At 40.7% G+C, this 15276-nt stretch overlaps 1 protein-coding gene across 1 annotated transcript in view; it reads left to right on the top strand.

Moving 5' to 3' along the window:
* Positions 1-15276, top strand: part of MKLN1 (muskelin 1) — a 318843-nt gene that overhangs the window by 15493 nt on the left and 288074 nt on the right. Inside the window, exon 2 of the mRNA XM_023514182.1 lies at positions 11014-11138. The gene's annotated coding sequence lies outside the window, so the exon portion shown is untranslated. The remainder of the gene's footprint in view (positions 1-11013; positions 11139-15276) is intronic.

The following is a 15276-nucleotide window of genomic DNA, read 5'->3' as shown; positions in this document are numbered from 1 at the left end:
AAAATACATGTATTTGTGTGTATATTTATTTATTTATTATTTATTTATTTATTTATTGCGGGTTTTGGCCGGGGCTGGGTTTGAACCCGCCACCTCTGGCATATGGGGCCAGTGCCCTACTCCTTTGAGCCATAGGTGCTGCCCTATTTGTAATATATTTTTACAAAGAAAAGACTGAATAGTTGTACAGAAAAATACTAATAGTAGTAATACTTTAGTAGTAGAATTACAATTGTTTTTATTTTTTTCCTTTATGATTATTCTAAATCTACCTCAATAGATATGCACTTTTGTTTTTTTGGTTTTGTTGTTTTGTTTCGTTTGAGACTAGGTCTTGCTCTATTGCCCAAGCTAGAGCACAGTGGTGTCATCACAGTTCACTGCAACCTCAAACTCCTGGGCTCAAGCAATTCTCCCCTGCTGGCCTCCCAAAGTGCTAGAATTATAGGCGTGAGCCGCTGTGCCCAGCTGACATGCATGTTTTTATAGTCAGGATAAAAAAGAAATTTAAGCTGAAATAGGAACCCAAGGTGAATGATGAGAGGGTAAATTTAAATGAGATTTAAATTTAAATTTAGATGAGATTCAAATTTAAATGAGATTCAAATCTTCTGTCCATATAAACTACATTCAGGGAAACAAAAAATTTCCAGGTATGATTATAGACATTCTCTGAAGAATCACTGAGGATAAGAGCAGAATCATATGACTGGGGTTATACCAATTTTTAGAAGGGGAAATTGTGGATTCCAGAACCTAGAGACTGATAAGCTTAGTTTGCTTCAGAAAAGAAAGTTGGTATTGACAAGAGCCAACATGTGTTACTTAAGGACTCCAAATGACTCTTATTTTTTTATCCTCCCTATGGACTGTCATGTAATCGTCACGCTGGACCTCTGAGATGGATCACACAGAAGTAGTCTGAGGTTATATGTGTCCCGTGATTTGCCTGAGACCTACAACTGGTTTGGGTTTTTTGTAGATAAGGTTACCAGGACCAAAGATTAGAAGCACATTTGTATTCTATGACAGAGGTTTTTATGGGATCCTGGTAGACCTTATTATGCAGTATTTTTAACAGATGACATGATTATACACAAAAGTGTAATAGGACATCATTTACCTGGAGGTTTCTAAGCAGTAATAATGATACCACTTACTGAGCACTTCCTATGTGCAAGGTCTGGTGCAGAAGTACTTCCATTTGCCAATTCAGTGACTCTTCCCCAACAGTTGGAGAAACAGGTAGTGATATTATTCCCATTTTACAGATGAGTAAACTAGAGCTCAGGATGGTGTGTGAACTTGTTTCTGATTGGACAGCTAGTTATGGGAGGAGCACAGATTCAGTCACAGAAAGTCTGGTTTCAGAACCCATATGCTTAACTATCATACTAAAATATCTTCTTTTGATCCTTGGCTCCTGTTATGTTCAATTTGTTTTTTCTTCTCATTAAAAGGAAGATTTATTAATTCTGAGCAGTGACTCAAAAGGCATACTTGTGCTAAGGATAGAAAGCTGAGAGAATGGAAGAAAAGGAAGACAATAAAACCAACCATTATTAAGCACTCATATTAGGTGTTGTACTGCCCTGGTTTCCTTCAAGACCACTTTGCACTGTATTAAGGATTAGCTCTATTTTCATAAGCAAGTTGTGACTCAGATCACATGACACATTCAAGTTCTACACGATAAAACCAGAATTTGAATCTAGATCTGTCTGACTTCTATACATTTCCTCTTTTTACTACTGGCTCATGGAAATCAAATGTAAAAATGTGTCAATGGAAAAGAAGCCAAATGCTATAAAATAAGTTAAAGAGGTTTATTCTGAGCCACTTTGAGGAACATGACTGGAGCCACACCCTAGGAGCCTTGAGCACAGGGTGGGGTTACAGTTTGGTTTTATATATTTTGGGGAGACAGGAATCAATCAAAATCATAAATCAATACATAGAAGGCGTACGTTGGTTTGGCCCCAAAAAGTGGGACATCTCAAAGCAAGGGCTTACAAGTCATAGGTGGGTTTAACAATTCTTTAGCTGACAGTTGGCTGAGTTAGGCTCTGTCTAATAGACCAAGAGTCATCAAAAAGGACATAGGCCCAGACCCAAGTGGTTTGTTTTATATATATTGAGGATCTGCAATTATGTCTTGCATAAGGTGACCAGATTTTAACATTGGTAAAGTAGGACACCATTGACAGGGGACAGGGCCCGACAACGATGCAAACTTTGATAAGCAGTTCTCAATAATCAGTTCTCAACAATTATTTGTCATTATTAAAGTTTAACATTATAAAATTAACAAAAATAATATAAAACTCGTATCCTGGCAAAGTAGCCACATGGCAGACGACAACCATATATTCCCTTCCTGTTCCCCTGCATTCCCTAGCTTGTCGTGCATTCTTTCCAAAAATTGGGACTTTTTAAAAATGTGGCCGGATGAGGGACAAATTGTTAAAAATCAAGACTGGCCCGCCAAAAGCAGGACGTCTGGTCACCTTAGTCTTGCATAGCCTTAGGCCTGTTAATGAGTCACAAAGGACATCTCTAAGAAAACAGGGGGACATGATGAAGCATGTCTGATCCTCTTTCTCATGGCTAGCAACTCAGCTTTAGGGATTTCCTTAGCCTAGAGGGGGGTCCAGTCAGTTAGTTGCTACGGGGGAACCTTAAAATTTTATTTTAGTTCACAAGTGTTATATTTAGTCAGAAAAAAAGTGAAATCCTTTAAAAAGGGAGACCTACCTTATCAACATTTCAAGGCAAAAGCTCTCGGGATTTGGGTTGATTGTGAAGCAGTGTGGCTGTCAGAATACTCATATAATCTTAGGCGGCATTAGCAGAAGCACCGTATCCTAGAAAAGGGAGAAAATGCTCCTACTGGTCTGTACGCTGCTTCTATCAGATGGAGAGAATTGCAACTAATTCGGAGCGTCACAGAATGTCAAAGGCTCACATTTTAAAAGGGACTTTGACAGATTAGGCTATGAACAGTGGCCAGCTGGTAACAACATACATACATACATGCATGTATGTATACGTGAAGATTGGATTATGTCACATCTAAGAAAATCCTAAAGGTGGCTAAAAACCATGTCCTGTTAGCCAAAGGGCTGCTATATGGAAAAAAAAAATCTTACACGGTGTGTGGCTCCAGAGGACAGAACTGTGGTTGGAAGGAGGCAGATTTGGGCTAATAAATGAAAATCCAAAACCTGACTGTGCTTTGCATATCTTTTTAGACGTAGCAGGCGCTCAACAAATATCTGTTGATCTGAATTGCATTAGGCAGGAGGGCCAGGGGGGCGGTTCCCAGGGGTGGAGAAACCCGGGACCAATCAGGCGAAGGGACAGCAGGCACGCGCAGAGCACTTGTCGATCATCTCCAGGTCTCCTGTAAACCCTCCCTCTTCCCCCCCAAGGCTGATAAAAGGAAACCGCCTGAGAGTCCTTAATGTCCACGAGTGGAGACTGACCCGTTCCTCTCTCTGGAATATATTTTTGCTTTGTATCGCTTCCTTCTTTTCCGGAATAAAAGCTGTTTATGAGGAATTTCTTGTCTGCGATCACTCCTTTGCACCCAAGCAGAGTCAAAGAACCAGGACAAGAGTCTGCCAAGGGGCCAGACCTGACAAATGGGTGTGTTGCTGTGGGAAAACTCAAGATGTTGTTTTGGAGGGTAGTAAGCTCACAAAGAGATGTTTGAGCAGAAGCCAGATGGACACCAGGCCATAAAGAAATCCTTATGCTTTTGCCAAACTCCGCTTCTTCCCAGCCATTACCTGCTTCCCTCCTTGCCAGCTTCAAAAAGGGGTCTTGATCCATTCAGGCTGACTTCTAACTCTCTAGATACTGTGCTCATCGGGTGTTCTCATTACTAAGCCTTATCTCATCCAGTTCCAACCCCGGGGAGAACTTCTGGTCCTTTCCCCTCTGCGGGTCTCTTCTCCCTTTCTTTGCAGCCCTCCTCCTGTCCTCTGCTCTCACGCTTCCTCTCTGACTTCTCCTTTCTTACATTTTCCCCCAGGCTCCTTCTCTGCTTTTTTTTTTTTTTCAGGGTTCTGTGTTTGGTCCTCTTCTCACTATTTGCCCTCCCCAATATACCCTGTCCATTATGAGGACTGAGCTCCCCCTGGGTACACACTTCTGAACCTGTACCCTCACTCCAAACCTCTCTCCTGATCTGCACACCTGCGGTTCGTTCACGCTGGACGTCCTGCGATCACTGCAAGCTTTATGTGCTACTCATCATCTCCTCAGCACCTGCTCTCTGTCCTGCCTTTAGTTTAATGTCATTGCATTTCAAGGTTGACCTGTCCCCCTTACTCTCAACCCTCTATATGTACTATAATAAGTAACTATGTCCTCATTGCTACTTCCAAATCCCCATTGGATTTGTTACTACTTTTCACCCCACTGCTGCTGTGGTGATTCAGACCTTAATCCCTTCTTGAGACTATTATGGTTGCCTTCTAATTGGCTTTCCTGGCTCTGGTCACCTCTTATTCTAGCTCTGCCTTCATCTTGCTACTGAAATTTTTATTTAATTTTAAAAATAGGAATGAGTACATCTTTCCCTTCTTAAAAAGTCTCTGATACTCACTGTTTTCAATATAAAGTCCAAATTCCTTAGCAGTAATCAAGGTTCCTTGCAATATAGCTACAATCTACCTCAGCAGTCATTTCCAGCCGACACCAGACTTCTCTCTTTTCTTGGAACACAGATTTCTTCTCTACACCTTTGATGCTTTTTCTCATCCTATTCACCTTACACAAAAGCTACTCTTCTTCCCTTGGCCAATTTATCTCTCCCTTGAATGCTCAGCCCAAATTCCAGCACCTTTAGGAAAAGAAACCCACTTCCACTTCCAAGTCAGGAGTTCAGGGACAAGGCAGGACAAGAGACATAGTATTTAAAGCAATGGCTCAGATGAGTGATTGCTGAGAGATGAGCCCCAGGGGACTTTCAACATTCAGAGATTGGGAAGGACTCAGCCCAAAAGACCAAGAAGGAAAAACAACAAGGTGAGAGGACAGCCAGTGTGGTGTGATGGATGCCAAGTGTAGAAAGTGTTTCAATTAGAAGGGAGTGGTCATCAGTGGTGAGAGAGAAGAAGGAATGAGCACAGTCCAGAGGGTAAGATGATGACTGAGAGCTGATCGTTGGAGTTGACATCATTGAGGTCATTGTGACATTCACAGGCATGTTTTCAGTAAAATAATAATAGGGCAAAAGGCTAATTGGATTGGCTTTAAGAGATAGACAGTAAAGAGGAAGTTGAAGTTTCTTAAATTGATGAAGGTTGGATGAATGAAGAAATGATGTCTTAGAGAGGATTCCATGATTGGCCAGGAACCAAAATAGATAAATGAGTTATTTTGAACCCTTAGACTCTCTGAAAATTTTCCAAGTAGAGACAAGGATATTATTTCAGGGTACAAAACTTTCCTTCAGTGACAAGGGAATTCACAGTAGGATTACCAAGGCAGTAGGGTTAGTCTAGGGAGGGTTCTGTATGAATTCTGTTGTCCATGCATTTTATCACCCTCTGGCTTCAGTTTGCAAAGGCCTTTATGGTCTTTAGGATTTCCCAGAAGGGCCTCGGGGAAGAGCTATTCCTACAGAGACTTGGAGGCAGGATTTTGAGAGAGTATTTCCAAACACTCTTGCTGTATATGAGGTTGCTTATAAGAAGCCTATAGGGCTAGCTGTCATCCTGATGGGAGCTGGGCAGCACCACATCTGAATAGTCAGGAAGAGGTGAATCAGAAAAACCTGATCCATCCAATGCAGTGTATTTGAAAATGCTGTATTTCAAAGCATTTCTATATAAAAATTTTATATTGAAATAATAATAGAGATGGGCTAAATGATCACCTGGATTTGACAAATAAGTAGGCTCTTCAGACTTGTTACCCCCTAGAGTTTGACAGTAATGAAATATGGAGAATACAAACCTGGGTAGACCAGATATGAGCTTGATTTTGTGCTGATCTGAACCTCAAACAGTAAAGTTTCAAAAAGCTGTCTGTACTGATCCTACCCAGAATGTGTTTTTACTTATCTGACTGAGGACAGTATAATTCCCTTTTGTAGAATCATTTATGGGATCACCCAGGGTCTGGATTGTGAAACAGAACCAGACATAAATGAATTGAAGAACCTCCTGTCATACCATGTTTCCTGTAGCTCTCCAAATGCATCATGTACTCTTATTTGTCTGTGCCTGGAATACTCAAGTCTTCTTCTTCCTGGCATGCTTAGCTCTGGGAGTACCTTCTCTAGGAGAAATTCCTCATCCACTCAGACAGAGATCCCTCCACCCCGTGCTCCTGGAGCCATTTTTATGTTGCTCTATCTCTACACCTGCCACAATGAACTACACTTCTGGCTCTCTCTTTGGGTCATGAGTTTCTTGAAGTCCATGATTTTGTCTTATGCTTGTTTTATGCATCTGGAATTGTACTTGTATAATGACCATGGGACACACGATCATTGTGTTTTGAATAGATGCATGAATGCTTGAGCATGTGAATGGATGAATGACCAAAGGAATACATGAAGAGATCAGAGAAATGTTACTGCCAACTTGATGCTCAGAATATGGATGACTTTACATATATGCAGCATTTCCAAATTCAAGTGTGATGACGAGACCATTGCAACATAATGCATATAGAGAGGGTGGGGATCACAAAATTGACTTGTACTGTATGTGGCAAAAGATTATGAAAACCGTGCTGATATAAAGCAAAGTTAGGTAGCAGGGACTAATTGCTTAGATCTAGGTTTGTGAGAAAGAATTTAATCTGTGGGATTCATGAACAAAGTATCAGTTTGTTTTATTTCTTTTAAACAAGAGATTTTTCATTTTAAAATTCAAGGGCAAGGTCTACCTTAATAAGCATGTTTATCTGAAGCACAGTTTCATTAGTTTTTAAAAAATTTTTTCATGAAAAAATTAAAAATAAACCAACCGTGACACCTCTATTGTGAAAGTTGCGCTGAACCAGTCATGTCATTTCGATCTGCCTTGGTCTCTTTCATGAGTAATTCTTTTTTTTTTTTTTTTTTTTTGAGACAGAGCCTCAAGCTGTCCCCCTGGGTAGAGTGCCGTGGCATTACAGCTCACAGCAACCTCCAACTCCTGGGCTCAAGCGAGTCTCCTGCCTCTGCCTCCCAAGCAGCTGGGACCACAGGCGCCCGCCACAACGCCCGGCTATTTTTTTTTTTTTGGTTGCAGCCATCATTGTTGTTTGGCGGGTCCGGGCTGGGGATTCGAACCCGCCACCTTAGGTATACATGGCTGGCGCCTTAGCCGGTTGAGCTATAGGCGCCGAGCCTCATGAGTAATTCTTAAAGTGATAATAAGCCTTACTAGTATTTACTTTATAAAAGTGTTGTCATGATAAGCTAGATAGTCTAAAATAGGTTCTGATGTCTTCCTTGAAAGATGAGCATGATACACAAATGAGGTACTATTATTTAGTTTTTCCCCTTTAATCCCATTAAGTGAGAATTACACGAAATATAATTCATGGGGAAGTTACTATTGACGTGAATGAAATGAAAAAACTATCTTCAGCTGAAAACTCAGCTTCTGCAGTTTAGTGTGCCCATGTGTAGGTAAAAATAATGTGATATCTACCATTGTGCTGTACCCCTTCTCTGTACTCTAATCACAAGCTGGAACCTTCCAGTTCAGTCATCACTGGGCATTTACAGAACCTAGGTGCCCTGCAGTGATTACAATTTAGAAATATCATTTCCTCTAATCAGGCTGTACAGCTAGTTTTCTTACTGATTTGAGATCTAAATTAACCCCGTCAGGCCTTTACTTCCACCCCTGATTCCTAGGGTAGGAATAAGCTATTACTACAGCCTTTTCAGGTTAGTGACCATGGAGGCCTATGGACCCCCCACTCGCACCCTGCAGGCCAGAGTTTTCTTATTTCCTTGTTGGAATACAGGGATATGATGGCAGGAGAAAGGGGTAGTGGAAATAAGGTTTGGGGATTGTTGTGAATGTTAGAAACGTTACTTCACATCATGACACCTGAGAAATGGAAGAGCATCCTGGAGATATGGAGGGTAACAGAGAACTGGTGTGGATGTGCCCATCTACACAGCATAATTCTCTATGGCCTCTATGTGTGTAAAATAGCTTCAGCTCAGTTCTGGTTCTTTGGTTCCTGATCATGGATTGCCCCCCTCTTCCTCCCCTGTTGTCCTAGCTCACCTTCACTCCCGAGGACCAACCTTCAGCGTTGCTTGCAGTTATGGTCATCTGTTTTCCACCTGACCCATTTATTTTGGCTTCTGGACTTTGCTCTCAGAGAGGCCCCCTGCTTGGATAGCTGCCTAGCCAGCTGTGGGGCCAGCTGCTTGTTCCAGACTCCAAGGTGACCAGATTCCTCTCCACTCCCGCTGACTGGTCTCAAATACATGAGCCTTGACAATAGGTGGGAGATAATGACAGTGTGACAATTATATGAGACCAGATTTGTCCCTATGTAACTCATCTCATTGGTGGGCTGCTCAGAGAGGTCAGGTGCACATTGATGCCTTACAGTGGGCCTTGGCCCAGGAAGATTTTGTGGACCCCAGAGGCCTAGAGACAGGCAGGAGGAGAATGCAAAAGGCAGATTTGGTTTACTGTACAGTTATGGCCAAGTCCACTGTCCAACTCACAGGCAGTGTCCACCAAGAGCATTGCCATGAGATCAACTGTGCTAATGTGAAGATAGTAAGGGACTTCAAAGATCCTTTAAGGTGAGCCTACTGGCGGCCCACTTCCCCTACCTTTGGGATGGAAGTTTAGGGATGTATCTTCCACTCTAAAGGCAACCCTTTTGAAACAGCTGACTACAGTCATTGGTTCCATTTCCTCCTCAATTCAATGTCACCCGACTTCTGCCTCTTCTGACTCTGATCTTTTCCAAACTGGTCAAATATCTCCTTGGTTCTCGCCTCGTGGCCTCTTGGGTGCTTCTCAGTCTTTTTCTTACTTGATCTCTTAATAGCATCTGCCTTTGTTAACCACAACCTCTTATCTTTTATTTTTAATTATTACAGATACATAATAGTTGTATATATTTATAGGGTACATGTGAAGTTTTGATACAGGTGTATAATGTAAACTAATCAAATCAGGATAATTAGGGTCTCCATCACCTCAGGCCCTTACCATTTGTGTTAGGAACACCCCATTTCCCCCCTTTGTGTGTGTGTGAGAGAGAGAATCTCACTTTGTCACACCACTAGAGTGCAGGGGCATCATCATAGCCCACTGCAACCTCAAACTCCCCAGTTCAAGCAATCCTCCTCCTTGAGGATTGCCAACCTGCTTTGTGAAACAGGCTTTTCCCTCATTCTCTGGATACCTCCCACTTCTTGTTTCCCTATTATCTCTGGCTACACCTTCTCACTTTCTCTGTCCCCCCCCACCCAGGATACTTTCTCTGCCCATCCTATAAACTTTGGTGTTCTTCCAGGGGCGCTGGGGGGGACCCTCTCTGCCCCTACGTACTCTTCCAAGGCATCTCACTCTTCCCTGTGGAGTCTCTGGTCTACTCTGTTCTGTTCACTCCTAAAGTGTACCTGCAAGTTTCTAGATCAAACCTGCTTACTGTTGCTCTGTGAATGTTCCCCAGGCATCCCAGACAAACACGTCCAAGACTGAACTCATCACCTTCTCCCCCAAACCTATCTTAGTGAATGACATCATTATTCACCTAGTTGTTCAAGTCAAAATTCTAATAATCCTCAATCTTAACTTCCCCCTCTTCAAAACTCCAAGATTTAATCAATCACAGATTTCAGCAGATTCTACCTCCTCCATAGACAGCTTGTAAATCTCAGCATTTGTGGGTCCTGCTTACCTCTCCAGCCTCATCTCTATCTAAGCTGGCAACAGTCTCTGCCTCAGTTCTCCTGAACAGACACTCAGCAGGCATAACCACTCCTCCTACTTCCAAAACTTGCATGTGTCATGCTCTCCATCTGAAACAGACTCCCCTACCTCCTTACTAACTTTGAATCCTCCCAAAATCTGGGCTAAGTGACCTTCCTGGTACTTGGTACTTTTCTCTTGACATCACACTATTTTCTAAGAGTTGGCTTTCCTGTTTAGATCTTGCCTTCTACTGTGAGGTCCCTGTAAACAGAAACCATATTTATCCTAACTTTGTATTCCTTTTATTTATTTATTTATTTATTTTGAGAGATAGTCTCATTATGTCACCCTTGGCAGAATGCTGTGGCATCACAGCTCACAGCAACCTCAAACTCTTGGGCTTAAGCAATTCTCTTGCCTCAGCCTCCCAAGTAGCTGGGACTACAGGTGCCTGCTGCAACACCTGGTTATTTATTTATTTTTTATTATTGTTGCAGTTGTCATTGTCGTTTAGCTGGCCCGGACCAGTTTCAAACCCACCAGCCTTGGGGTATGTGGCTGGCGCCATAACCACTGTGCTAAGAGCCCCAAGCCCTAACTTTTTTTTTTTAACTTTGTATTCTTAACACCAACTAAGTATTTGGTTCAAAATAGATGCTCAATGAATGAATGAATGAACATAAAGGTCACCCCAGAATTGCATTAATGTACATAGTTATCATTTAATAAAAAAAAAAAAAGAACATAATGGTCAAAAGTATCGTGGTGACAATATAAAATAAATTTCCAAACAGAGGAAGCAATTTGTATTTTACTAAACAAAGATTTGTCAAGTCTTTTCAACACCAGAGGGATTTAAAGACTAAAAATATTGCTGCACTCAGTGGTACATGCCCATAGTTCCAACTACTTGGGAGGCTGTGGCAGGAGGCTTGCCTGAGCCTAAGAGTGCAAGGCCAGCCTGGACAACATAGTGTAACTGATCTTAAAAAAAAAAAAAAATTATAGACATTTGGAAGACCATGCCACCATTAGAATCACGTACAGAGAGTGAGAATAATTACCAGAGATAGATTTCAAATCTATCCCTTATGGGGTTCTTTTCCAGAGTTCAATGTCCGGACTCTTAAGGCCATGTTTTGGGATCACCCAAGCATTCCATCCTCCCAACTCTTCATAAACTATTGGCTACATAACTCACTCCACACTTGAGAACATGGGGATTGGAATAAGGTAAGTGTTTTCAGTTTTTTTCTCTTTTTAGTTTTCAGTGATGTACTGTACCTGTAGAACAATACTTTGTAAATTCCTCTGTCTGGACTCTTCATCAGGGAATGTAATTGGCTTCCTGGCTGGTCTGGTTGTTCTCATGTTGCTTAAATATCCCACGTGTACAAATAAATGTCCTGGAGTCTTCCAGGGAATTAACATCTTTTCAATTTTTCATTTTTGTTTCACAACTATTTCAATCTTCATCATTACTCTATTAATTTATTTCCAAATGTGACTCTGCATAGAGAAAAGTGGACTTTGAAAAATCAGAAAGACTTACCGCCTGCTCTGGGACACCTTTTGGTCCAAATGCCCGTGAAGAATGCAGGAGATGAGCGGTGTAATCAAACTTCAAATGCAACTCTGCTCTAGCCATACTGCCTACAGATGCCCCACCCACCATCAGACTTCTCTAGTCCGCCACCTGATTTTGTTTTTCATAATGCCCCGTGTTATTTATTTATCTTCTTATTTGTTTACTATATATTTCCCCTTCTAAAATGTAAGCTTCATGAGGGCTTGGATTTTTTTTTCTTTTTTGCTCAGCACTTGAAATAGTAACTGGTGCATAGAAGGCACTCAATAAATATTTGTTGATCGAATGAATGAGGTCTTTTACATTTTTTTAAGAGGCTGTGTTTACCTAGGTCTTTTAGGATCTCTTGAGAGTCTGATTCACATCTCTGCCCCCCCCAACACCTTAAGTGATGACTAAGATGATAATTGATGGCATACTGAACAAGTTCACAGATGACACACACTGGAAAGGATAACAAATAAGTTGGAGGATATAGTCAAGATTCCCTGCCCCCAAATCCTGACAAAATGTAATAATGAATCATATCTAACAATATAAAATTTAATGGGTACAAATATAAAGTACTCAGAGATCCCAAAATTCAATTGTACAAGTACATGGTGGGGGCGGGATGGCTTACAACTGCACACGTCAGGAAGATTAAAAGTCTCCTGTTGATCGTAAGTAGATGATGACTCAACACAGTGTGATGTGGCTTCTGAAAAGAATCAATCTTTTGTTGTATTAATAGAAATATAGTGTTCAAGAGGAGGACCAGTTCTCTAGTACTCACTGGTGATCAGACCACATTTGTTCCCTTTTATGAATTCCGAGCTTTAGACATTGGTAAAGAGGTTATTTGAGAAGAGTGAAAAGGATAATCAGGGGTCTGATAAACAGTATTATTCAGAAATAATGAAATGATCTAAGGTTGCGTGTAACTGTGTGAAGGAGAGGGTAATAACTAGCATCTATAGTGACTTTCTCAAGTTTGAGGGGCTATCTTACAGAGGAAAATTTCAGTTTCTTCTGCATAATCCTGACAGATTGAGGACTGGCGAGTGGAAGATGTAAGCATGTATATTTCAACCCACTGAAATTTATCAACAATTAGATTTGCCTAAAAATCAAACAGACAACCACTAGAGGTAATCAATTCCCTGACCCTGGTGATATGGTCCCAGAAGCTGGGCAGCTGTGGCATTTGTTGGCTACACTTGTGATGGCAGTTCAGACACTGAGGGAGTGGGGAGAGTGGGATTGGTCATAGCAGCAAATACATACTGAGTGCTCACTGAATGGCAAGCACCATAGTACGTGATTAACATAATTGCCATTTCTAACACATCAATCCTACTGGTTCCATTGCACAGGGGAGAAAAGTAAGCCTTATCACAACTAAGTAATTGTCTCAGGGACTTTAATCTTGGCACAGAGCAGATCTAGGATTTGAACCCAGGCAGGTATATCCCCAAATTTAATTATTATTCTATATAGACCTTAACTTCTAGAAAACCCTTCTTTTCTACCCTGAGATTCATCACTCTAATGAAGTAATCAAACAAAGGAATAGATGATTCTCTAGCAAATAGGTTCCTTCTCTATCTAATATGCAGGCACTAAATTTGTCTAGGCATTTGCCACTTGTGGTGAACTATGAGGAGCTCAGCATAGGACCTGGCACATAGTAGGTGCTCAATATACATTCAGTGAAAAGAATGAACAAATACACCCATAGATGACTGGTTGCATCTGAAATGACAGAATCTCAATATATTGAGCCTGAAGAAAAACAAGCACATTTCTGAACGGTTTACTGAAGATGCTTGGCAAAAGTGATAATCCAGCATTCTCAATATAATCATTTGGATGATATTCATTTCAACAAATAATTATTGCCTGCCAGTTCTGTGTCAGGTATGTCCAATGTGCTGAGGATGCAGTGGTGGGTCAGAGGCTGCTCTGTCAGTAGGGGTGGTAGACAGGTAAGCAGATTCTTATGTCACAATGTGACAAGTGCTAGAGGAGGGTGTGTGTTAAGTATTACAGAAGCACAGAGCAAAGGGAACTAACACTTGATTATGTTTTAAAAATAACTTCCACATGGTATGTTATTTAGTTTTCATAAAGATCCTGTGAAATTGTGACCCCTTGTACAGAAGATGAAATAAAGCCTCACGGAGATTAGGTGACATCCCCAAGGTCATACAGCTGGTAGTAATAATTGCTGCCATTTGTTGAGTGCTTAGGATATCTGAGACTCTGTTCTAAAGCATTTAAGACATTTAATCCTCCCAATAACTCTATAAGGTGGTTATTGATATGACTGCCATTTTGCAAATATGAAAACTGAGGCACAAAGTTTAAATTACCTGCCTAGAGTCACGTAGCCAGAAAGTAGAAAACCAGGCTTTGCACCTGCATGTCTCACCTCCCAAGCACACACTGACCCACTTAACTAAATCAAATTAACTGGTATCCTGAAGAGCTGGAACTCACACACTTGGACTCTGACTCCAAGTTCACTTTTCTTTCAAATGACCTTGCTCTTTAGCAGACGTTGCATCCAAATGAGAAGAAATGGTAATGTGGCTCTAAGGAGAGTTGGGTAGTTCATGCATCTGTGGAGTTTGGGGCAAGTTATGGTGAAATCTACCATGTGCATTAACATAACCATCAACAAACGTTATCATCCAAGTTTTAGATTTTCTATGTTTTAGATACAAAGAATTTTCCTGGGCAGCCAGAATTTGTCCTTTTGGCCTCCAGGTCAGCAGTCTGGATGCAGGAACCATGACTCATTACTCACTGGAGCTAGCCATCAACACTTACCCTGCAGCCCTTTCAAATCTAGCTTAAAGTTTTATTAAAAGAAGACAAGATGTAAGACATTAAGAATGAAACAACCTAAATTCAATACCTATGTATTAGCAAGAATGGAAATACAGAAAAGGAGAAAGAAAGCACATAATTGCTTAAATTGTCCATGCTTTCTCTAATAAAAATTCTTAGATTGAAAAATAGCTCAATCCAACATTATTGTGCCTTAATAATTAAGCTAGGCTGGTTCTGTGGCAAATCTGAGAAAGAATTGGTTTTTAATGTGAACAAAGTAGATTAGCCTAAGCAGTAATTATTGAGGAAAGGCTAATGCGGACATGACTTTGTATGTGATCAAAGCTATTGTGTTTTTAAGACAGCCATCTCCAATAAGTTTTGAAGATTTGATAATTTTAAAATCAGCTGCAGGCTGAGATTTCTGTGGTAGGTGGTGGGGCAGAAAAGGTCAATGTTCTTTGGAATTCTTTCCTTCAAAGCGCATGGGTTTTTTGGTTTTATTTGTTTTTTTCGGGTTTTGTTTCATCATTTATGGAGACTTAGTAGATTGGACAGATTATTTTGGCCTTTGTGTTTGTGAATTTCTATTTTCTTGGCTTCAGGTCCATGGAAACATTTGTTTTGATGATGGCAGGAGAATTAGTTTAGTCATGTTTTATTTTTGTTGTTCCTATTTAGTTCTAATATCCTTTAGTTCATGTCTACTTACAAGGTATTGCATAACCTGTCTTTATGTCTCCACAAATAAATGCTCTTAGTAATAACTCTAGTGCAACCCTAGAGGAATAGTTAATTTGATGCCCTTTAAGATGATAAATATTAGCAGCTAGAAGAAGGTATATTTTGGAAATTATGTTTGAAATTTATAATTGGATGTAGCATTTCACATGTGAAATTTCAAGTTTCTTAGATCAACTATACTTGAGTCAGTAAGCAGCCCTATTCTTTTTTTTTTTTTTTTTT

Source organism: Otolemur garnettii, unplaced genomic scaffold (assembly GCF_000181295.1).
Source record: "Otolemur garnettii isolate 467f Iridium unplaced genomic scaffold, OtoGar3 scaffold00049, whole genome shotgun sequence".
NCBI lineage: Eukaryota > Metazoa > Chordata > Mammalia > Primates > Galagidae > Otolemur > Otolemur garnettii.
The sequence above is the reverse complement of the archived record's forward strand: the minus strand, read 5'-3'. Positions and strand labels throughout refer to the sequence as shown.